The sequence below is a fragment of the Phasianus colchicus genome, chromosome 9 (assembly GCF_987193195.1).
Source record: "Phasianus colchicus chromosome 9, bPhaCol1.hap1.1, whole genome shotgun sequence".
Taxonomy (NCBI): domain Eukaryota; kingdom Metazoa; phylum Chordata; class Aves; order Galliformes; family Phasianidae; genus Phasianus; species Phasianus colchicus.
Window position 1 is genome coordinate 21262423 of NC_143444.1, and position 25204 is coordinate 21287626.

The 25204-nt window shown below is 38.5% G+C and overlaps 1 long non-coding RNA gene across 2 annotated transcripts in view; it reads right to left on the reverse strand.

Moving 5' to 3' along the window:
• The window catches only part of LOC116236060 (uncharacterized), a 48123-nt gene that overhangs the window by 13526 nt on the left and 9393 nt on the right, over positions 1–25204 (reverse strand). For both annotated transcript variants that reach the window (XR_016469285.1, XR_004168480.2), the window contains exons 2-3: positions 4260–4451; positions 2394–2471 (exon numbers count right to left, since the gene is read on the reverse strand). This is a non-coding gene — a long non-coding RNA (uncharacterized LOC116236060). The remainder of the gene's footprint in view (positions 1–2393; positions 2472–4259; positions 4452–25204) is intronic.

Consider the following 25204-nt stretch of genomic DNA (forward strand, 5'->3'; position numbering starts at 1 on the left):
CAGCTCTGTATCAAGTACTACTAGCTGCAATTGTAGTTGTGTATAACTAAAGTGCCAAAACTCATATTTTAGCTCTGGAAATCTTTCATCCAATAAGGCTGTCATTACACTCCCACAATTCAACAAGCACTTCATCCTAAGGCAGTTTGAAACTAACTGCCACAAGTCATTGGTTGTTTTGAATACAGATGAAGTGCAATCATCCGCAGCCAGCCCCCTCAGGAAGACACTTGATAATTTCCACATAACCCCATTCTTGAATTTCACTCTTTTCCTCAATATTTGCATTAACACCACCAAAATCATTGAGCTTCATCATTTTTCTCTACATTGGCATATTTCAAGAAAAAAATTTAAATAAATAAAAACTAAGCAAACGTGGGTAAATCATTTACAAAATCATATGAGAAACATAATACATAGCATAGTCTGCCATACCATGCCTCACATTTGAGAATGGCAGTATTTCTCCGGGTGAGAGACTGAGAGGCTGTTTTCTGGTTTATCACATGGCTATTTCACAGCTACTGGGTTTAATTACCTCCTTCTGTTCCCAAAAGATTTTTTTCATGTGAAAAGACCTCTCAGTTTTAGTCCAACTTTATGTTCTACTCTGTCTTAATTCCTGAGTATATTATTTGTAGGACTTTTTTTCTCTTGTTGTAATGCAGGGTTGTAATGAAAGAGCTTCATAATCGAGCGTGCTTCAACCAGCTGAATGTATTCATACACCAAAACCCCAGGGAACCTAACTGCAGCCTTCACTACTCCTACCAACAGCTGTTGGGTTTATCTCATAGACTAGAGAATTGCTGGACTCCTCTCTGCTTCCCTGCAGTGCAGCAAGGAAAGCAGGCTTGCTCAGACTTCACCCGACCTCTAGGTGAGAAAGTGTCCTGTCTGAACAGTTACACGCTCACAGTAGATGCTGATAAATAGACTGAATCATGAATCAGACAAGAGTGAAATGAAATCCATTAGCTATGTTCCCCACAGAGTGCCCTTCTTGCACTGCCTTCTGGGAGTCCACAGTTTGCAAATTTTGTACCACTAGAGGGCAAACTTGACCAAGCCATTACAAAATAAGTTTCTGTACATTAAGATATAATCAGTTTTAATTATGACTTAAAGTATGAGAAGAAGCTTTTTCATCTACCAGTACCTTTGGAGAAGATACAGTAACTGTATCATAGACCTTACATCAGCCATACTGAAAGTATTCACAGTTGTAGTTATGCTAAAACACATTGTCACTTCATTACATGTGACCCTAAAAATTTTATAAATAAAATTCAGCATTTTCCTCAGATATTCAGGTAAGTTCTGGTACATGCTGTGATAAGATTCAAACCAATACAGGTGAAAACAAACCAGATACATAACGATTTTGAAAGATATATTCCTAGTAATCAGTTTACCAGAAAATTGTTAGGAATTTTTGATTAAAGAAGTGGTACAATGGAAATGCACTTCTATAAATCTCTTGCCAGATTTCAACTCATTCTGAGTGAGCACACTGGCAGTTCAAGTCTGGTTCAATAGCTATTTACAGTGGTTTCAGAATCTGTTTCTGGAGCTAGATGTTATCACATAACATGGACACTTAGCTATACAGGAGGCAAGTTTTAGTGCAATAAAGGGAAAGGAAGAAAGCAAAAAGGATACAAAATGCATAGAGAATAACTCAATATGTCATTCAAACTACTAGGAGGAAGTAATGTGTTAGTTTTTTATATGCATAATTTCTTGACAAGTTTGCACAGGTGATTCTCCTAATGGAAAGAAATTACAGTTTTGGAAAGATCCTGCTGCCTTATTTAAGACTACAGAACTGGTATCAAAGCTCAAAAGAGGGCAACTCTCTTCTCCCTACACATAAAGAAGGCAACATATTTCATCAAAGGGAGGTCCAGCTTCAAAACTACAAGATGCAACTCTACTGATATCTCCGGAGTTGCATCTGCTTGTGGTAGCAGTAAATGTGACCCCCTCCAGTGCCAGGATTTTATAAAGATTAGGCCAGGAAGCACATAAAATATCAAAAGCTACAGGAAATTTTCAGCATTTTCCTTCAGCTCCTCAGAAGGGAAGTTGTCAAAGTAGCTGTCTGCTAAGCATATCATCTGCCTCACTATAGAAAAAAGGATGTCAACACTGCATGTCAAATCCAACCCTGAGATGTATTTTTTAATGGGCAGGATCTGATTTAGACTGATCCCAAATCTCTCTGCAATTACCTGCATCCGCAGGAAAGGCACAAAAGGATTTATCTTAAGGAGCTCTCAAACTGTTTTCCAGTCTTGCTTTTTGTGACAGAAGCAAAGTAAAAATCTTAGGAAAATATTTTCAGAAGCATTGTTTGAGGACATCATACATTTCAGTTGCTCCCATACCTTCATGCCACCAGCAGTGCCATACAGGTGCAAGAGGGGTGAAGGTTCTGACCAAGGATCACTTGCCCTCATCCCTACCTGCAGGTAAGAGAAATCACACTGGGTAGTTACGAGAGTCACCACATTTCATAGCTAGTTATTCTGCTGCTGCAGATGGTCACTTCAGTGTTGTATCCAGCCCATGTAGTTAATTAATTACTCTGTATTAGCCTGAGAGCTAGTATGCAGACAAAAATCAGTAATTACAGCAGTTTAGGATTGTGACATCTGACCCCTCACAGACTTCATCTCTTATTTACACCTACACAAAGTGCATGCAGAGCCCTAATATAGCTATTTACAAAAACATTGTGAACTCTCATTAATAAAATAATTGGAGAACCAAGCCGTTATGGTTAAAGGATATTTTTGCCTCATAACTAATCTCTTTTCACCCCTGAGTTGGGATTGCTGAGCATATAGTAAACGGGCTTAGGTCACCCATGAAAGTAAATAACTGGATAGGATTTTGTAAAGGCCCTTGTGTGTTCTCAGACAAGGAGTACCAAAGAACTGTTCACAGTAAAGCCAGCAGCTTGCCATCTTGAAAAGATGGGATGGCACATCAGCCACTTAGCTGGCACACACTGTTCCTTGTTATCGTCTCCCTTCTCCTCTCAGAAACCGGTAGGTTTAAAAGGATATGTATGATTTCAGTGCATCTTAAATTTTAAGAAAGGGAAAAAAAAGTCTTTGAATTATCATATTAACGTTTTCAGAGCATGTTGAAATGGGACACAAGTATGGCAGAAATGGAGTACCCCTACTTCTCAGCTGCTGTGCTCATGCATGTGGCCAGAGCACTTTCCTCAAAAGAAGAGAACATTTCCTTCCTTTAGAGGAAAGGACATTCTGTTGCTAAACAAATGGGCAACTTTCTAGGATCAATTCCCCAGACTGCCTCCCTGCAATTGCTTCTGATTGAAGATAGCACAAGAATTCTGTTTTGCACAAAGGCATTAGGTAGAAAGGCTTTAATTATTAAAAGAGTGTAAATTAAGCAGATACTGTGCTGCACCTACAGTGTCTTGGTGAGAAGGGGCTCTGTAAACAGAATTATTATTTCATCAACACAGTAGACTCCTCACTTAATGGCTCACTAACTGGGCCAGAGATGAGATTCGAGGCGAAGAAATCAATGACTCAAAGCAAGAGATTCGGCAAATATGAAACACCTAGTGCTTAGCTCTTAGGATTGCATATTGTCTCCAATGGAAGTGACTCGTATCATGCAGGGAGAAAATAACAGTCCTGCTGCTGTGCCCAACTGTATCCATAGGAGATAACACTGAACTGGTGCTTGCTAGCATTAGACTCCCATACTTTAGGTGTATTTTATTTGATTTTTGGTGTTCTCCTTCTGTGCTGTAGCTGCTAAATAAATAAGCATTGCTACTTCATTTTTCCAAAATGTTCTTAGTGTTATTGCCTTGGCTTTTCTTTTCTTTCTTTTTTTTTTTTTTTTTTTTTTTTTTGTAACTCATTACATTCAAGTCAGTGTGTTTCTTAGTAGTTGTAGCCTTATTTTGGCATCTGTCAGATGTATACACCAATCAGGTTGCTGCTCCTGTACTGCATGGTAGAAGCACTAACGGGCATCCTGCAAAATTAAACGGTGAGAATAATGCACTCCTTTGCAATTCCTCTCTGTTCTAACCATTATAACAACTCAAGAGAGCAGAGAAAAAATTTCTAACACTGCTATGGGTGCATGACTCTTCTTCAGACAGCTGGCCAGAGGGTAAATGGCAAGAGCAGCAAGTATCTCTATCCTCCCCAGGAGTGAGCACAATTCATGGAGGAAGAATACTTTATTTTTCTACTCACCAGCATACTAATGCTTTGCTGTGAAATTACTTCCTAAGTTTTCCTCTTCTCTCTGGCTCACTTTTCATTGAAGCAATCTCAGTTTCTCTTCCAGATTCCTGGGGACAATCTCAGCTTCATATTCATCAGTTCCTAATGCAAATCACTGAACCTGATTCTGCACAGAAACATTCTTGGTGTGATCAGGAGTATCTGCACAAAGAGGGAGTTAAATTGCACAGGATATCCTTCATTAGGAGTGCTAAAGGACTATACAGAACCTAAATAACTCTCTGAAGGAAGAAAGAATTAATATCCCATTTTACAGAGGGGAAGTGAGATACACTGCAGCTTCAGTTCTTCATTCCTACCAGTGGAGAGCTGGATTTGGCCAGAATCTCTATGTATGTGGTACTTTTATTTTTGTAGCTACAGAGGGAACAGTCCTTTTTTTTTTTTTTTTTTTTTTAATCAATCCAGTTGTTTAGAATGTACTGTTTCTTCTAGTTTGTACTTCTTTTCCCCCTATCATACATCTTTACTAAATAGGGCCATTAACAGTTAACGTGACAGGAAAAATTATAAATGACACAGAACATTGTTGAAATGAGACTGACACTTCGCATGTGTTTTTGAGGATAACCTGTCTTTCTGACACACTTCTTTGGCTGCTTTTGTTACTGGGGGGAATAAGGCAGCACAAAAATACACTGTTGAAAAATGGCAGCTTCCAATGCCTTTCTCAAAAAAACCCCAAAACAATAACCTTTTTCTACAAATAATTGCTCCAAATTCAACAAGAGCACATAATGGACAGGAATACAAAATGAATCACAGCATTACTATATGAAACAGCTGTTCCATGAACTGGCCAAGACGAATTTTGACTATATGACTGCAACTGCAGTTTGGAAACAATTAGCCAGAAGCAATTATTTATCTTGAGTTGTCATGCTTATTTTATCAGCTCTTTAGGGGGTTCTCAAAGAACTCGCAGAGCTGAAAAAGCACGATTTCCCTGCACCATTTGGACCAAGAAATAAAATGCAAATGAATGACAGCGAGTTTAAATAAAATTTCTACAATCTGATTTCATCCATCATTTTCCTCCTTTCTTGTTAAGAAAAAAATATTACATGCTCTCAAACGCTCAAGAGATCTCAAAATATATTTAGTACTCATGCCAGTATACAGGATTCGGAAGAATGCAAATAAATCCCATCCTTCATTGCCTTATACTTTCCACTCCTCTAATTTGCAGTGGTAAATTTGAAATCCGAATAGTCTCATTTTTCAGAAAGCACTGAGCACTCCCCAGTCTCTTCTGCAGCCACTGGGACACGCAGCTGTGACATTCAACACCTATGCAAATCTGGGCTGAGTTATCCGTAGTGAGACAACTAATGCAGCTGAGAAAAAGAGTTTCTTTGCCATCTCACAAGGGAATTGAAATCTCTATAGTGGTCTGCTGGTGCTGTTAGAGGTAACTGAACAACATTACAATAATGTAAGCAGCCTTAGGAATAGACTAAAAGTCATTAGGAGGTCGGTTTTCAGAGCATATCAGGAGATGACATATAGCAACATCATGCATTCCAGAAATCGCATTCAGGGTTTTATAAACCACAAATGCAAATAAGGCCTGGCAAGCCTTATACTGTGAACACATGAATAGATACAGCATATGTAAGACATTGTGTAGCTCAACTGGAGAATAAGTGCTGCTGAGGAGATGTCAATGTAATAACTTTCAGAGTAGATTGGGGTAATCATTGGCTGGGACAGTAATGTCAAGCTTTCTAATCACACATTTCTGAAACAGGAACCAAGGCACTCCTTACAGAAATGTCTTACTTATGCTATTCACAATAATCATCATTTTGCAGGACATCCATAATTGCACAAAAGTACCTGGCTGCTTAGATATTGTCCCCAGTCTCTATAGTTAAGTTCTTTGGGTATGCTTGGTTTTCAAATAAGAAGCACCCCTGCTTGGGAAGCTAGCAAGGTTTGGACTTTAATTGGTTAAGCATTCACTATAAAGCTATTTTCTTTCAGAGCTGAATTCAAACCATGCATTTGTGCTCACAAAACTTTTAAAAATTAACTTTTTAAATTTTATCTACAAGCTTTTTTCCTCTTTTTCTTACCTAGCGTGATTTTGAGCACACAAGTGTAGTAGGGATCTGGTCATGCTCTCTGTCAAAACAGCAGACTTCTGTGCTGAATCCTGACTCGCTACAACCCGCATGCTGCCAGGCCCATGCCCTCAAACTGCTAGAGCACTGGTCCTGCTTCCACTCTCTCTCCCTTAAGGGCACAAAACCTTTTGTAGAAGTTGGCTCTGCAGCCCAGGCACTGTAGGTGCACAGGACAGGCAAACAAGCTGAATAACACCTCATTCTGAATGCCAGACATGAATGCTCTGCCTCACAGCCCAGAGAGTAATGAAAACTGAAGACACAAAGGGATTTTGGACTAGATTTCAGAAAAATCCGAGCTGAGCTGACAATCTAAGCACTTCTCTGTCAACAAAGGCTGTTTGGGATTTACAAACTAGCTGTCCCTCCTAAAGATCCTGATTTATTTGGTGTGCTTTGAGCAACCTTAATGCAAGCCAAGTTTTGATTCACAGCCATAGCATTCTGCATAATACCCAAGTAGAGTATTTGCTTAGGAAGTAGTAGACCTGGATTCCAAGCTTTTCCCTGCTGAAAAGGGCTCAAACCATGGCTCCCACCTCCTGCAGGAAAACACAGAGGAATGGGGCCAGGCAGAGACTATTAATACTCTGTATCTGAGTAGAAGAGACCTGTGACAAGGTTTCTGCACCCTGAGGCTTCAAACATCTAATATTAGATGACATCTGGATTAAAAAACAAATACAAGCCAGAAATAATCAAGGACAGAGACTGTAACCAAGAATACATTGCTCTTGGTCAAGCACCATAATCACTACATTGAACAGTGATGCCAATCCTCTTGCAGACCTTATCTACAATGTGCTGAAGCAACTGTACTTTAGTGCTACATCAGCTTGATGCCCCTGGATATGCATCTCTGTGTTGGCCCTCCTCTGCACAGTTCAGGCACACCGTCCTCTTTTCTACTGAAGAGGCTTGGTACAAATTACCTCTCTGACTGAGGAAGTGGTAAGAAGTAACAATAGGTAACATTTTTATTACTATTGCTTCTTATGAATTTCTAAATTGGGATTGTATCCTTGGTATCCATGGCACAACCTGCTCTTGGAGCAAGAATCCATTCAAGAACATGCCATGGTTACAGCAGGCATCCATTTGATAGGGACACCATTCCCCCATTTCAAGTAATGTTTAATTTAGCTGTGGAAGAAGGAAAAAAAAAAACAGGAATCCCCTACCCAGAAATGAATACCCCAGTGTCATGAGGATTTTAGAGCAAAGGTGATTTGACAAGGAATAGTAAGATATTACAGTTCATCTGCCCATGTCTTTATTAACACAGCCATGACTGGCAATAGCAAGGTAACCATGGGCACTGTTCTTAACAAAGAAGAAGTAAAAAGTGACTTCCTAGTATTCTGAGGAAAGAAAAAAAGCTATCTACAGACACCTTCCCTTGTCCAATGCCACACTTTCTAGCAGTTACAGTAATATTGCCATAGTTTTAACTGTGGTGCTTAGGAACAGCAGCAGGTAGGTCAGAGCACTACCAGATCGGAATCCTTGTCATAATAGCTCAGCGTCACAACAACAATGAACAATACAGTAACAACAAAAACAACAAACACAATACCTAAAAAGAAAATTGATAATTAAAACTCATTGGATCCATCACTCCTGTACAAGCAAAGCTACATCCATGTCTTCACTACTAACCTGTTGCAATAGATTTAAATTTTGAATAAATATTTTAAATAAGAGTTTTTATAAAGATTGATCATAGAACAGAATGTTTGCTGATGTTTTTATTGTCTGAAAAAGCCTTATGAGTTCTGAAATCCTAGCAAATTGCATTCCTGTAAGAACACGCTTTATCTGTATATTTTCCAAGCTACATTTCTTTCTGCTCTTCGCATGAATGTCATAAACTGGTATTTGAGTTGACCCAACTCAAACCATCTGTTGGGTTTCTTCTTTGAATTACTTTCATGTCCTGCTTGTACCCTTTACCTTTCCCCATACTGACAGCTTTGCTAGAATAAATCTTTGCCATTCAGCCTGATGTGAAAATAGTCTGTTACCAAGGTTAGTGCCCTTTTTTGGTCAGGTATGCCTAGCACAGATTACACTAGTCAGGGCTTTGTATCAGACTGTTTTCGTATTTCTAATTCCGTGCTACCAAAACTTGAATTACTTGTAAACAAGCCAAAATTTTGATACTGATGCTATCAAATAAACCTGTATATGGCACTATGTATATACTTTGTGTTAAAGGTGTACAGCATCATCTCCCTTCAGTCGCAGATAATCCACACACAGGCAGAATAAAAATCCTAAAAGCCAATAACCTGTGGCTCACTGTGGTCCACAGAGCACTTCCTAGCACTTGAAGTGGCATCTGTGGCAATGCTGAGAGCTGCAGTTTGAGTTTACACCTGGAAATGAAGAACTATGGAGGAATTAGGAATTATGACCTTCACTGCCAAGAGAATGTTTTAATTCCCAATATCAGAGTCTTTTGAAAGTTCACCACCTAGCCTGCAGATGGAGAGAGAGGGCTGTGCTTAATGCACACTCATTGGTGTTCCCCAGGGTGCCTGAACATGGTCCAAACCCAGCCCTTCAGTTTTCACAGAGAAAGTAGAACATAGGCAAATGTATAACTGAATAAATATGTCCAAAGGAAATCTAGGCTTAGCCATACACCTTTAACTTGAGAGCATGCTTATGAACCTCTGTATATATTGACAAGAATGTTAGACCAAGGACTTTGTGCAAAGTATAAACTCCCAAGTGTTCATGCCATTGAACAAAGGAAGTCAGAAACAATGATATTTTCTTCTGTTTAGTGACTAATATTGCTCCACTGTTTTTATAAATCTGAAAGCCTGTTCAGCATCTCTGATAGTTCTGTTATTTCTAATGCCAGAGACAGCAGATGAGACATGCTGGTTAAAATAAACTAATTTTAAATTCATTTTTCTGATCACTTACAATTTTGATCACAAATATTGGTCAAAAAAAGAAATGATTAAAAGAAAGCAAACAACAATAGGAAAGGATTTACATACTAAACCTTCAAATTATTTTTTCCAAGAGAACTACTTGACTAAGTGTGTACTTATATATAGAAAGGAGGCAATAAACAATAAGGTTTGGTATTCTGACCCAAACAATCACTTTTATAGAGTGATTACATTATAGGTAACAGAAAAAGTTGAACTCAATGCACTCATAGACAAAGATGAGCAACAAGCCATGTTTGTTAAACTTTTCTTTATATTACACTCAGAGGGGAAAAAAAAAGGAAAGCACTGCTTTGAACTGAGGACTTAAGTCTCCAGTGGAGTTAACAAAATTCTCCTGCTGGGATCAGAAATTCATCTTACAAACACCAAAGTGACTACATCTGCAGTCAGCCCCTTTATTTTGTTATCACTTCACAATATGAGTGCGTGACACAAGCATGAGAGGGTAGCTGGATGTTTATAGTGCTCCTTCTGCTGACACTGTGCTATTGCATAGCTTAGACTTTTTAAATAAAGATATTACCTATTTTGTAATAAACCACATGCAATAATAAATTATCTCAGGCTATATAAGAAAACATTAGTTACATCGCTAAGAACACCCAATAAGAAACAACTGATTTCTATGTATTAATATTACCCAATATATCTAGAATGCAGATATTTCCTTTACAGGTTAATTAATACCTCACTGCTGTAGAAATAGTGGTAAGCATAACATCTTGGAAGTCTAGAGTCCCTCAGGAGGATGGAGGGAGAAACCTTATCCATTCAGACTTCACTTGCCACACAGAAGAGGACAGTATCTGCACACCAACTTGCTTGATACTGACAAATCTGTAAACATGTGCATTAAACACTGATGTGGCAATCAAGCTGCTCACAGCTCTCAATGTTCTGCTGCCCTTGTGTCCTCATTAATAGGTTCATCTTCTTCCATGCCCTCTGCCAGAGCTCTGTTCCCATAAAACGACAACTGTTGTTAACAGGAATCAGAGAAGAGATCACACACCTTTGTCTCCCCAAATTAATGTTTGAAGTGAGAAATAACAGGAAAGCCAGAAGTAGGAAAAGAAAAACAACACTTCAAGCAAATGCAGTCTGTGGAATTCACTGCCACAGGACATCAACAACTGAAATATTGCTGATAGTTTTACTGCTCGCACACCGTGCAAGCAAAAGCTAATCAGAACTCATGCCAAGCAATGCAAAATATCAGAGGTGAGAAAATGAACGTTTTCTGTATTGTGATGGTAAGTGCAGCAGTCCATGCAAGAAAGCTGCTTAACCTGAAGTGCCCTGTAGTGGTCACCTCCCAAAGATGTCACCAGGTTCATGGTTAGAACATGCACAGTGGTTCCTACTGCTCTGACCAACAGTTCTCAAAGAAAAATACACCACTGATTTAAGGAACAAACATTTGTAATGTAAAATTTAAGATTTGCTTTAATTTTCACTATCATGCCTATGATTCATCATCCCAGAATTTACCAGTACATTGCAGACTGTACTCCGTATTTCTAGTGCTTCATTTTTGGAATACATTTCAAATTCATGAAAGTAACTCAGCAAATAATACATTATAAACTACTAATACTATCATCAGTTTAAGAAGTAGGGAAAAATGCAATTTTTTTTTTTTTTTTTTAAGGTTTCACTAATCCACTTATATGCATCATTAGAAAGAATGAAGTCACACCCAGCATCTTTTAACAAAATGACTTAGAATTCTTCTAGTTCTTACTAATAAAAAAAAGAAAAATGGGGAGAATTATGAGTTAAAATATGTTTATTGTCTTCAATGCATTATTATTTTGTTTAGGTAACTTTGTGCCCTGAAGCTGAAATCTCCATTTTACAGTTTTCTCCCTGTGCTCCCATATTTTTTCTTGAGGTTTAGGTCATACCCTTCCTCCTTCTACTTCAGCTTTGATTTTGCCTAGGGACAGCTTTGTTCAGCAGCAAGCAGGCTGTCATTTTTATCTCTATACTCCTCCCTACCCCCACTTCTCAATTAGTATTTTACAGATATAAAGGAAACACCTTAGGTGAGTTGAGACACTATTCACAAGATCCTTCAGCCCACCCCCACTCCAATAACAATAATCAGAGACAAGGTGTCCTTGTTCTTTCCTTGCTACTAGAACATTCAGGATTGACAACTCTATATGGAGTTGCTCCGTTAATCATACATGTTCTGGTGGAAATTACCACCTTTATTACAAAGCCTTGTATAGATAGAGCTAAATGCCCATCTTTTCAATAAAGAATGTGCTCTTGTGTAAAATAATTACTCCATTATCAGATGTGCTTTAAGTATTGTGAAGTTGCTAGTCATTTTTCCTGTTCTGTAAGGATTATAAAAAAGAACTTGAATTTCCAAAGTACAGGATTTAAGACTATCAATTATTTCTTTCACAGGTCCCTCCCTTCCCAAAAGAAAATAATCTCCTCTGAAGAAGGTGTCATTCTTATGACAACAGAGGGAGTGCAATATCACACATTCAGTGAGAACTTCAGACCTGATTCAAAGCCCAGAATTCGAAGTACATGGAAAATATCCTATTAACATCAGCAAGCTGTTCATAAGATTCCCTGAATAAAAGCTTCCACTCAATGCCTTGCTGATAGCTGTCTCAAAAAGTTTTGACACCCTGGTTCCAGTTACATCAGCCTTTGTTTTATTGCTCTTCTCTACTGGTTACATATGCAGTTTGGGTAACTAGGGATAGGACAAGAGCTAATGGCTTTAAGTTGTGCCAGGGGGACGCAACTTAAGGGAAGGTTCAGGTTGGATATTAGAAAACATCTCTTGGAAAGAGTGGTGTTGCATTGGCACAGGCTGCCCAGGGAGATGGTGGGGTCATCATCCTTGGAGGTGGAGGTGTCCACGAATCATGGGGATATGGCACTGAAGGACATGATGAGTGGGAATGGTGGGGATGGATTGGGGTTGGACTGGGTGATCTCAGTGATCTTTTCCAACTTTAATGATCCTATGATTCTATGCAAGTCCTTGCTTCAGAGGCATGATTAGTAAAGTTAGCTTTTGGTAGTTACCTTTGCTTATTAAAATAACAAGCATCATAAGGACCATGCCAAAAATAATACAAAAAACAAAGTAATGTCCTTTTTTAAATGCTTAGATTTTTGGAATTGAAGAGTTTCCCTCATGTCTTGCAATCCATGTGATACTAAAACTTGAAAGAAATTGTGTAATTATCATTTCCTGCAAAAGACAATGACTAAAATAACTTCCAACACTGAATATTATATGTAGCTGAACTCATTTATGCTGTCAGAATCATCAGGAAGTTCTTTGATTTGATAAACACTTTTGAGAACTGATGGGCTAAACAAGACTTCCCTGCCAGGTGTCCTCTTTCATGAAATAAAGCATCACAGGAGCAAGTAGAGAAAAAACATAATTAAGACACTTATGAGCACCAGGTGTAGACAGAAGAGAAATGAATATCACAGGCAAGTACACAAAACAGGAAATCCAGGCAGGAAAATGACAGTTAATAACAGACCTTTCAAGTACAGCAGATAAAAGAAAGAAAAAGAGAATAACATATGTAAGACATCACGAAGGTGTCTTACATCCACTCTCGCAATCCAACTTTTTTTTTTTTTTTTTTTTTTTTTTTTTTGATTCAGAACCATCAGAGTAAAGGTTGCCATAGAAATAGAAGCTGCAATGGAAGCACAGCAGAAAAGAGAACTGCACTGGAAAATATTGCAGTTCAACTGAGTACTGAATATTTATCCCCAGAGGAGAAAGAGGCCCTATTCAAGACTAGTCCAAAACCCACAAACACTCAATCCTTTCTGCTAAAAGAAAACAAGCAGCAATAATTAACCTGCATGATCCAAGGCTGAAATATTTTCTCTGCCTGTGCCCCAAAAGAATTACAGTAAGAGATATGCAGCATTTTCCACTGGGGACTGATTTTTTAATTACTACCATTACATTCATAATGTAATGTTTGTAATACTGCTGCAAACTTCTCCCCACCACCCTCATACTCTACAGAAATGCAGTAAAAGTCAGGGGAAAGCAGGTAACTGCAGCTAAACTCAGTAAAGTCAAGCTGTAAAGGTAGCAAAAGCTATATTGTCCCCTCATTTTCATCACCAAAATAGGCCTGTTGAACCTGTCAATGTGTTGGATTAGACCATACTATCATGGCTGGACTGTTTCCATTTCTTTTGTTTCCTGGTGCTGCACTGAGATGTATTGTAATATTTTGGTATGGTATTGCAGTCATCAGAAAACACTTGTGCTTTGGAGCAAGGTGTCTTTCTGGACACATCAGCAATAGCATTCTCTGGATGGTCATCATTATTTTGAAGGACGTGGAGGTATTTTCATCCCAGATGAATGCATTCTTCCCCAGCTCATTAATGCCAATCTCTTCTACAATAAATAAGCTCAGTAGCTGGTCTTCACTGGCCTTCCCTAGATGATTTATGTCATCAGCTTGCAATAAGTCATGTTGAAGTTTCCCTGCCCTAGATTCTCTCCAACACTGTAACTAGTTTGGTGACTTCTCTCCAGTCTTTTATATCCATTATTCAGCAAGCTGGTGCTGATGATGCACTTTCAGCTAGGTTGCTTTCATCTTTCATTTTGTTAAATGCAAATTGGATTTGAAAACGAAGGTAGACACTGTTGTAATCATACTGGCAAGTAACAGTGTTATTCAGCTGTCAACAGAATTCAGCCTAAATAGATTGTGGCACAAGAAAGTAACTGTATCAATGACTTTGCTTTGCTTGTTTTTAAATATTACATCAAACCTACACTGTCACAGGGGACAAAGGGGGAGTGCAAATTGCAAACATAGCATTCTTATTCCACATCCTCTCTTTCCCCTTTCTCCTGCTCCTTAGCAAATCCAAAGGGAGTTCTTACAGAGATAAATTTGTGCATTGTTTGCCAAAAAGGTAGCAGGATGATAACAAACCATGCAGCACCAGTGCCACAGGGTCCTGTTTTGTGACTGGTTTCAATAAGCCAATTAATATGCATAGTCTTAAATAAGAGGGTTACAAGTATATTACTAGAAAATGCTACATATACTTGCCAATGGTATCAATTCTTGGTCAGTATGTCATTTATAATAGATAACAATGGTCTGTTTTTCTTAAAGTAACTATTAATTATTAATCAATTTCTGAACTATACATAATCATGTGCTTGACATAGAAAATGAGCAAGTTGTGGCATAAATTTCACTACACCCTGTTGATGGAAGCCCTCTTTGTCAGATACACAGATTGCTTTGAAAGTAATATCTCCTATTTATTTCCATGGATACTATAATAGGTACAGAGCATAAGAACATTATTTGACAAACCAAATTCTCAGCTACAAAAAACTATTCTTCAAAGTCACTGCCACCAACTATGCATTTCTGTAAGCAATGAAACACCTTTGTTTAATCTGCACTTCCATGTCAGAGGTCAATTTTCTAACTGCCACATTGCTACCATCTGTCATACAGCAACAAAATGTAATGAGATATTGATGGGAGGCTTCAACCTCTACTGCCATACCACCAACAACCGCATTACTTTTAGCAGCATTTCTTTCAGAGCAGCCCTCAAACACGACAGGACAAACTGTTCTTGTGACTGCCACTGACTTCACGAATCAAATAAATTAGCTTTCTTCTGAGAGTATTCCTTCACCAATTTAAAAGCACAACAAATTCATCAAGTTCCAGACATGCCCTCTTCAGTGTTTTTTTCTAAAATTGTGTAAATTCCTAGAATTGTGTGATCAAATTTAAGAGAGTGGCAATATGTGGTTTACTCATTTGGTTAACTCCATTTCTGATAAAAACACTATGTTTTGATAAAATTCCTTCTAGATTGCAGATGCTTAGGGGAAAAAAATATATCCCTATTTACTCAATAATATTTTTAAAATACAGGTGAGTGCTAACCAAATTTTTTTTTTTTTTTAATTCATTCAATAGGGCCTGGTTTCTGAATTGGACAGTGCTCATCTTGACTAAGTTTGGTAAGATTTTAATACTAAGGAACAAGTTCAATATTCTTTGTTATTAATACACGAATACACTAAGGCTTTACTTACAGAGGCTAGCAGACAGATTGTTGGCTGCATATTTTTGCAAAGGATTGATAATTCCCTACAAGGGGGAAGCAGTGTAGCTGTAGTTCCCACACAGAGCAATCCCTCTGAAACATCATGGTACAAGCTACAACATTTAGCACAAGCATGGATGGAAAAAAAAAATCTTGTTATTAAAATCACTTAAGAAAAATACAATTGGTAATGCAGTAAATAAAACCCCTACATACACAAGACTCAGAGGTTATTCTTTCCCATCTGTTCCCTCTGACTTTAGCTCCAGAAAACAAAACTTGTTCTTGCTGAGTTTCAGCATCCTAAGTGGTTCTCCCATCTAGGGAGCGCTGTCTTCAGCTAAGCCCCCATGTCTGTGCATTCCAGACATTTTTCTCATTGTGAGTTTGAATGGAAAACTCAGATTGGTAAAGTGGCAGACCCAGAAAACTCAAAATCATGGGATGGAGGGCTGAACATGTGCCCTCAGGTGGGGCAAGATGCATCCAGAGCTTTGGGTTTGATGATCTTTAAGGTCTTTCCCAACCTGAGCTATTCTATGATTCTGTTGTGTCAGAACCACTCTTTACATCTCTCATTAATATCTCATTATAGAAATGATAATAAATATTATTTATTAGCAGCCTTCCCACCCACTGAAGTGCTTAATTTTGCATTCTCACCATTCACTACAAATGCAATCAGAGACAATAACAAGCGCAAGAAATACTTAAATACTGACACTCTTTCTATTGAATCAATAAAACAGAAAGACAAATGTTTCTGCTGGTGCAACCAGTCTTTTGTCCTTCCTTTCACTTGGCCAAGGCAGAATATGCAGTGGCATCTGTCATGCACAGTCCCTCATAGCTAAAGGGTTTCAGAAGTGACGCTTCCATACACAGGGCCACTGCTTCCCCATTCCTCTGCTCAGGTTCCTTCCATCTGCTGGAGAAAAGTTCAACAAAGCAATAGGCAAATTCAGCATGAAGCCAAGTCCTGCACACTGCCCATGCACTCCAATGTCTTCACATCTTCAAGAAAGGAGAACTTTGTCAAAATGCCCCTGCTAGTTCCTACATGCACCTACAGTGAGTCCCAGGAGAGTTTGGAAGCAGTGTTTTGCAGTTAGAGGGATTTGATTGTTTCAGCAACAAAGCGAGGAAGCAATAGGACTTCGTATTTGTGTATGTGTGTGTACATATATATATATATCTTTCATTTGACCAAAAAAACAATATTGGAATCCATTCAAACCTGAAATTCTTCATGATCCCCATTTTATATTTTACTAGGACATTCAGGTATGCTGTGACCAATAGCTGTATACATGCATAGTGCACTTTCCACCAGACTGTGTATACCAAGTGTCAGATGAAGCCTCAGAGTTTCAGTGTCACAAGAAAACTTATGAATATCCCTAATAAGGACTAATACTTCCGTACTCCAACAGAGGAAAAAACAATCTTGGATTTTTGAAAGAATTCTTAAGTACCCTATAACACCACAAATCACTCAGCTCACAATCTCCTAACTGTACCAGGGATTTCTTTGCTCAAACTTCAGTCTTTGGGGCTGAACTAATGAGAACAGTTCCCCAGCTGATTTACATCAGGCAGAGCTCTGTTTTGATTTAAACCACGTCTCAGCAGCAGAGGGCACTGTGAAAGCACCAGAAGCTACATACAGACCTGCACAGAAAAAGCTGGAGAGAGCGATGGGAGATTCTACCCAGGGAACACGTGTTTATCTTATTTCCACTCCTGAAAGGTGACAGAAGTTTCTCCTCTTCGGTGCCTGCTCAGAGGGAGGCTCTTTTATGCTCCTAACAGCTGAGTCTTAACTGTACAGCTGATGATGATGAGATCATCTTCCAAGTGATATCTGTCTGAGATAGCTGAGATAGATGAGTAAAGAGAGCCCATCTCTCCAGACACCACAGCTAGTAGTACCACTAGGAAGATGGACAGAAAGCTATGGAACTGGGAGCTGGGAATCAAAGTGCACTGTAACCGTGAATGACCGGTGGCTGTACCACTGAAGACCTGTGGATACACTTACTCCATAAAATCTGCTTGGGACTTCGCTAACTTTCTAACATCCCTTAGGAGAGTCAACATTGTTAAATTGGGGGTTTTATAAATCACTTACTTTCACTTGGAAGTTGAAGACAGCTCTCCCTGCTTTCCTTTTACTTTCTGCACTAAAAGTCATTCCCAAGAACCCTACGAAGAGGCTAAGCCTGCAGACCAGAAACATTAGCAGCAGCGCTCATCGTGCAACATCTCTGAATCTATAAACAGCCCCTTGCAGGGGGAACCAGCCCTCTCTTTCTTCCTCTGCACAACTATTTCAGTTTTAAAGAACACTTTTAGAAATAAAATCAACTATTGCAGAGCCATTAAAAGAATTAAATAATCCATAAGCAGCAATAAAAATGGTACAATAAGGAACATTCAGTGTCATTAAAAAAAAAGTCAGTTTTGTGCAGGCAAAGGCTGACTGACAAATGAGAAAAGTATTCGCTATCATGGATCCATCACCGCTCCAGAGCCAACTGTACCAGATGATGGGACTGGTTTTTGTAAGTACTCCTCTAGAACCAAAGAAGCCCTATTAATCAACCATTGACAATGGCCCTATAAGCTGAGCAAAACTTTGCCTGGTAAGTGCTGTTGGCTCCCATCAGGTAAGAGTTTCTTTAAACTCTTGATCCTGGATTCTTCAGGAAGCATCTGGGTTCACTGGGAAGCCCTCCTAGAAAGGGAAAATGTAGTAATTCTAACTGTGGACTAGATGATGCAGAAAAGATCATATTCAACTTTCCATGTCTGAGATGGAAAACACATTTGATTTGCATAGACAGGCTTTGCTTTTATTTTAATAGCTTTGGTATTTCAGCCAGAACAGAGGCACACAGAGCTACAGCTATGCAGATAAGAGAATGGCCTCACACAGAGTAGGTTTGTTGGATGATAACCTTGAAAAAAGATACTGATTCTTTTAGTACTATTTTACAATTGCTAATAGCGTTCTTCACTCTAGCACTGTTGTGGTATTTAATCTGTGGAATTCAAAGAACTTTTCTACAACTTAAAGGGTGAAATAACTTTCCAAAACAAATAGGCATCAAATATTCATCAAGGGGAAGCTCTGACTGCAGCTCTTAGCCTGCAAAAACCTTCCCAACTCTTAAAATGCATGAATTCCTTATCAACTTAGCATCACAACTAACCCTGCTGTGATCACATGAGGATTAATGACCCAGCTAACAACCAACAGCAGCACAGCTTCATCAGAATAAAACTTCTAACAGCTGCAGCGTAGCTGACAGTATCTTCAGGTACTGTAAAAATATCCGGGAATATTTTTTTCCTCCTACATACAGAGAAAAAACTTCCTCTGACCACAAGATGGCCCCCATAGTATATCATCTGTGCTAAGGCATACCACTTCGCTGATTTATGATTCATAGATTGTAATAATTTGGCTTCACTTTTTTTTTTTTTTTTTTTTAAATAAAGTTTCTTTGTCTACAGACATCTTTTGCTGGTAGAAGGGAAAACAGGAAGGCTGAGTCTGTCAATTAATTCCCAGCCCCTGGGTGAGCGACATTGCCCTGGGCTGGACTTGCAGCATGTTGTCCCAAAACATGTGACTTCACGCTTTGAACCCAGACTGCCCTGGATGCATGTTGTCCCTGCACTCTGCGACCTCCACACAGCCCCAGTGTCACCTCTGAACAATTACAGCTAGTGTGAAAGAGGCAGTCTTGTGTTTCTGGAGAAAACTCTTCCCAGCACCTTGATCATGTATGATTTGATACAGTGAAAATCTTATGCAAAGTATTAGAGAAGTCCCAGTAACAATTCAGTTCTGGGAAAGATGAAAGAGACATCCCTAAGCAGGTCCAGAAAATTCAGCAAAAACATTAAGACATGGTGAAAAGATTATTGTGTGATTATTACCCAAACACAACTTGTATACAAAAGGAAAACACTACTGCATTAAAGAGCAAAAAAAATTGTCTCTGTAATGACAGAAATGGTTCTTTGTGGATTGATAACCTCTCAAAACAAGTTAAAGCTATGTAGTACAGTTATCCAGTGCTAAAGGAAAGGATGTAATAAAAATACACGTGTATATAGATTCATCATCATATTCTGGCTTCAGAGCATAGTTCTTTGTAGGCAACTATGGCAGGAAAGGCTGGGCCCTCACCCCACAGCACACCCAGCCTTGCAGAAAAGTCATTTTGACAGAGCCACCCCGAATGAGCTGCAAGTGAGGTGCCCTATGATCTTATAGCATGTGAAGCCAAAATTAAACCCTGGGAAATACCTGCATCTCTATGGAAAAAAAAAAAAAAGCGACAACTTCAATATTCCAGCAGCATCTATATCTATCAGTTACTTCCTTACTCTATGCCTTAAAAACCACAACCTTGAAGCTTAGCTGCAATCCTGACACCATTTTTTTCTATTTTACTGAACTTTTTTTTTTTTTTTTTTTTTTTACTCCAGTGCATCTGTTATTCTCCAGTGCTGTCATAGTTGCTGGCTGGTAACAGACCATGTTTTGCTCTTGCTTTGATGCTACTGGTGCATCAGAATGGATTATGTATTTTTCTAGGAGCAAAATTTGACCTGCTAAGAACCCATTACTAGTAAAGAAATAGAGAACAAGATTTTCTCCTGCCAAAAATGTACTTGCTAGGCTGGCAATTATAGGAAAAACAAAATTCTTTTTCATTTATATACTGAAGATTTTTGTCCTTAGCTCCTGGCACACAATATGAATAAATCCCTGAAACACATCTGAGATTGAAATTTGCCTTAACACAGTCAAACCATGGGGAAAAACCTTAGGCTTCAGTATTTCAAAGGAATCTTTCCTAAATTGCAATATATGTCCTTACTCTCTAGTCAGAGTAACCCTCAGAGGTCTCACACAAACCTGTTTAACTCCCTCTCAGACATGAGTAGGTAAATGGCATCAGTTTTTTCTTGAATATTTGATTAAACTGACTTCTCGGGCAATCCCCTATGCTAAGCAATTCATATAAGCAGAGGATTAAACCCTGTACAGTTCAGGGTGCAAAGACAACACATTCTGCTTCACCAAAGCAGGTCTCTCTAGGATATACTAAATATATCCTAATATCAGAAATCCAAAGTGTCCCTGCATAGCATATGACCTGTGAAGGAAATGTGCCAGAATAAAAATAAAAATTAACGTGCCACATAAAAATATTCTCCTTGCCAAACACAAGGTGGGGATTCAGACTGTTTCTTATTCCATTCAATAACTTCATAGTTAGAAGACTCAGAGAAACTAAACCTGAGCAAGGCATCAGAGAGATGCATCATGCTAAAAATGGGAGAAAGGATGTATCAATCACATTAAGAAAGTTCAGTGGAAGCCTCAGTGCTGCTATTTTCTTTGCTAGAATCCAGTATTCACAGAAAAATGTAAAGCATTGTTCTTCTTTAGGAAGTTTCTCACTTTTTTCAGAAATATAACTTAACTATGCCAAAAAAAGCTAACCACTTTCTGAAAATCAAACAGTTTGAAATATACACGTATGCTATTTTCTGTTCTGGCTTCTTTAGAGACAAGAACTTTGGGATCTTTAAATCCCAGAGTTCTGCAGAGAAATATTTTATGGTCATTATTTAGAGAAGCATGTACTTCTTTGCTCCTTCATTCATTTTGAGGTATATTGTATTATTTCTCACAGCTAAAAAGATGCCCAGAATGAGCCATTGTTACATCTATTTAATCACTGCTTTCAAAAACTTATCTTTTTCTTGGTGTCTTACGATGTAAAGAACTTCAGAATGCTGTAAAAGCTCACATAAGCTGTATTTTTTAAAAAAACATTCATCATCAATGCCCCAACTTTATGGTGTGTCACAGGCATGAGTTTCCCTCTGTAGCTACTCTCTTAAACCATTACTACATTACAGTGTTAATCGCAGCAAGTTCTTTTTCCTCTACAGAGAGACAGAATCACCAGGGTTGAAAGGGACCTCAAGGATCATGAATATCCAACCCCCCTGCCACATGCAGGGCCACCAACCTCCCCATTTAATGCTAAACCAGGCTGCCCAGGGCCCTATCCAATCTGGCCTTGAACACCTCCAAGGACAGGGCATCCACAGCCTCTGTGCAGCCTGTTCCAGTACCTTACCACTCCCTCCGTAAAGAATTTACCTCTGACATCCAACCTAAATCTCCCCTTCCTCAACTTAAAACCATTTTCCCTCATCTTGCAGTTATTAACCCTTTCAAAGAGTTGATTCCCCTCCCCTCTGTAGGCTCTACCTTAAACTCTTTCTTTTTCCTCATTGCATCTCTTTGTGGTGACCTCCCTGAGGTCAACCACTGTGTCCCCTGCTCCACGGGGGGGGGGAGGGGAAAAAAAAGAACAGCCCTCCTCCCAGCTCTGCATACATGGAGCACTGCAGAGATTTCTGTTACTTTCTAGCTCAGAGACAAGAAAGAGCCCATTTACCCTTGCTGCTCAAAGTGCATAGGGGAAATACTCAGTTGAGGCTGAGATGCTCTCATCATTTCAGTGTGATAAGCCATGGTTGTTTCCTTTTTTTCCTCTTTCAAGCATTTTAAGGAAGGCCAGAGGTCAGATTAAGATCTTTTTCTTTGGAAATGCTCAAATTTTTACAGAAAGCCTAATGGTTCACATGACTTAGTTCTGCCTCACAAATTAACAAATAAATGATCAGAGTAGCTGAATAGCTTTCCAGTGACCAAACCAATTCTTTTACCAGGCAGGGTCTAACTTATGAAGTTTTCTTTTGTGTATGGAAAGAAAAAGCATTTTTCTTTGTTAATTTAACAGGGAAACTCACCATTTCCAGGTTGTTACTGAGACTGTAATTACATGCTTTAGATTTAGGGCAGTGTTCTTAGTACTGTGAAGTTAACCTACCTCTGAATCTCCCCCATTTTCCTAGGATGAATCAAAAGGAAAAAAAAGAAACAGGAACATCATTCATTGGGAACTTTAAGGTTTTAACATTTGTTCTTGACAAACCTCCTCTAGGAAAAAGAGATTCATAACATTCTGGCAATAATACATTCACATAAAGTAGAAGAGACCCACACTTGATGTCCTGCTCTGTACTGGGATCTTGTTCTTTCATAAGCTCTATAGCTGTCCCCATTAGAGGACTTCTGACATCTTTCTGTACTATAAAAATTGTGCAGTGTTCTTAAGAAGACTTCCATGGAAAATATTCCTAAAATTGATGTGCACACTGAAAATGAAGTTATATAAGTGCAAAAATGTTTTAAAAAAACTACTTTTAAAGAAGGGGGGTGGGGGGAAGGACTTGCTGGCACACTGAATGCTTTTAATTGAAAATTTGGCAAAAACTAGAACAAAAGTACAGTTCCAGATGATTCTGCTCTTCCTATGTCTTGTCTGGGAGTGAGCCAACATGAAAAGGAAATATGAAAAGTAATGTAACTACATGTTTCCCACAATACAGGTCACAATAAAATTGACTGTGTTTCCTGATAATAGATGTACCCTGATTATGTAAAGTCCTCCCAGGAGGGAAGACTGAAAGAAGGAAGATTTCACAGGGCCCTACCCACTGCCAAAAAGAGCATCTAAAAAACAAAGAACTACAAAACAGATGTTAGAAAATTGTGTTTTATTTTTGAAATGCATCATTTGGGACCAACATGTCCTATGAGTTTTGAAGAATAGAGATATAAAGAAAATTGTATTAACATTAAGAAATATCAAGTTCTGTCATATTTTTCCTCTATCTCAGCATAGAAGAGGTAGATGAATGTTTTTAAGGTATAGTCATTTGCCTCAGTTCCTCTATAAGAGGCAGAATATCACATCTTAGTTGACATTAGAAGTTACAGTAATCTAACAGAAATATATTTAATCCAAATAGAGTATATGCTGTCTGTAAAAAGCTAACAGGTGTTAAAATAATTTGAGATCTGTACATTTAGGTAGCTCTGTATAGATTACTCATCTGGGCTATATTCCTTTTTCAGGAAGTATAACAACTGAACAGAAATGTTTATAGATGTGCATAACAAGTATACATTATAGGTGAAAAATAATCTCATTATAGTGGATTTTACTCTATAGTTGAGGGCAGAGTCCCCCCTATGCAGCCTATTTATGAGTTTAATTTATATCAGTCAGCAATACAGAGATGCAAAGATAAAAAAGCAACTCAAGTTACTCAGAACTGTGAGGTGAATGTTTTAAGGCATGTGATAGCACAGGATGCAGAGACAATCCCCAACCATTTCACACATTCAAAGAGTGAATCTTTGAATCATAAAATGATTTCAGTTGGAAGTGACCTTAAAGATCACTTGCTTCTAACCCCAGTGGAAAAAGTATTTGAACTAAAGTTTCCATACATCAGACTTGGCACTTTCAATGACAAGTACATTAAACTGCAATACCATAAGATGTACTTCCTCAAATAACAATAATGATAAGCCTCAGAGCAGGAAAGATTGAAATGGTTACCAGCCTGGAATATGGAGCTCCAAAGCACGCAGTTATGATTAATAATTTTCTGGGAATCGCCATTTTGCTAGGAATTCAATACCTATATTGAAGTCTTAAATATGTACTGAAGAAACAATTGTCAGTATTTGGGGAAATGGGTTGTATTGTGGAAGTCCTGACTATAAAGACAAGCTGAAAATAAGCTTTCTTTTATTATTAAAAAAAGGTAAGTCTAGCTTTTCTTGATCAAGAAACTTGAGCTGAAAATACAAGAGAAAAAAGCCTTACTCATTTTTCCTTTTTAGCAAGCTACTTTTGCTCTTTTGTGTCAGTGTAATTTCCTGGCTCATTAGAAGGTTTAAACTGCCTCATTTTTTCACGCTCCATTCTGTGCCACTGAAATGTGGTGTTCAGACATTCACTCCAGTGCAGAATCCAATTACCAAAGCAGGGAAAATGAAGGCTAAAACACTTGAAATGTATGAAAGTTGGATTCAACCTTGACTACATGATGTAACACCATACCTAGGGGAAAAACACTGCAAGATTTTCTTTCCTTGCAAACTACATACACAGTTGATGTGCGATGTGAACACAGTTCTGAAATATTTTCAGTCAAACCTTTGATCCCAAGCAAGACTACGTGCAGCAGATCAGTTTGCTTCTCCAGCAAAAAAGGCAGAAAAAAATGAAAACTGATTAAGAGTTGGAGATAGCACTGCAGCTGTCAGAAATAAGAGGAGATGGATCAGACTTGTACCCATCTGGTTGCAATGGTAAAGAAAACATTACAGATGTTCTCTCAAAGGCTTCTCCATTAAGCTGAACATTTAACACTCCATTAGTTCGGGCAGTAAAAAACACCATAAGACGTTTGAAAGTCCAACAGCTTCAGTTTTTTTGTTTTGTGAGAAATAAGTGTTTCACTGGCCACATTAGGCCAAGTATATCTGGAACTATCAGTACACTGAGAGCCTTTCACCACTGTGTTGTCCTGCAGTCAGTGTTGGCCCAGCAACAGTGTGAGTGAAGGGGACTATGAACAGTATTTGTGCCAACTGCGAGTCCAAATGTTACCACCTGTTAGTCATATGCCTCCAGTTGGGGAAAAGGAAAGAAAATCAGTACTGATTTTAAGAACTCACATGGAAGGACAAGATTAACACAGAAAAGCACAAAAA